Below are 218 nucleotides of genomic sequence, written 5' to 3' on the forward strand. Positions count from 1 at the left end.
ACCAGGAAACAGTACAAGGATAACTCCTACTGCGAGTTCCACCAGACCAAAGGTCATTCCACTACGAACTGCAAAGTTCTCGGCGCAAGGCTAGCCGCAAAACTCCTCGCTGGCGACCTCTCGAAGGTCACTAGAATAAAAGACCTCATCCTAGATTCCGACCGCCCTCCCAGGACAGATAAAGAGTCTCCCGAGAGGGACGCACGCGCAAACCAGTC

The sequence above is a fragment of the Brassica oleracea genome, unplaced genomic scaffold (genome assembly GCF_000695525.1).
Source record: "Brassica oleracea var. oleracea cultivar TO1000 unplaced genomic scaffold, BOL UnpScaffold00779, whole genome shotgun sequence".
NCBI classification, from domain to species: domain Eukaryota; kingdom Viridiplantae; phylum Streptophyta; class Magnoliopsida; order Brassicales; family Brassicaceae; genus Brassica; species Brassica oleracea.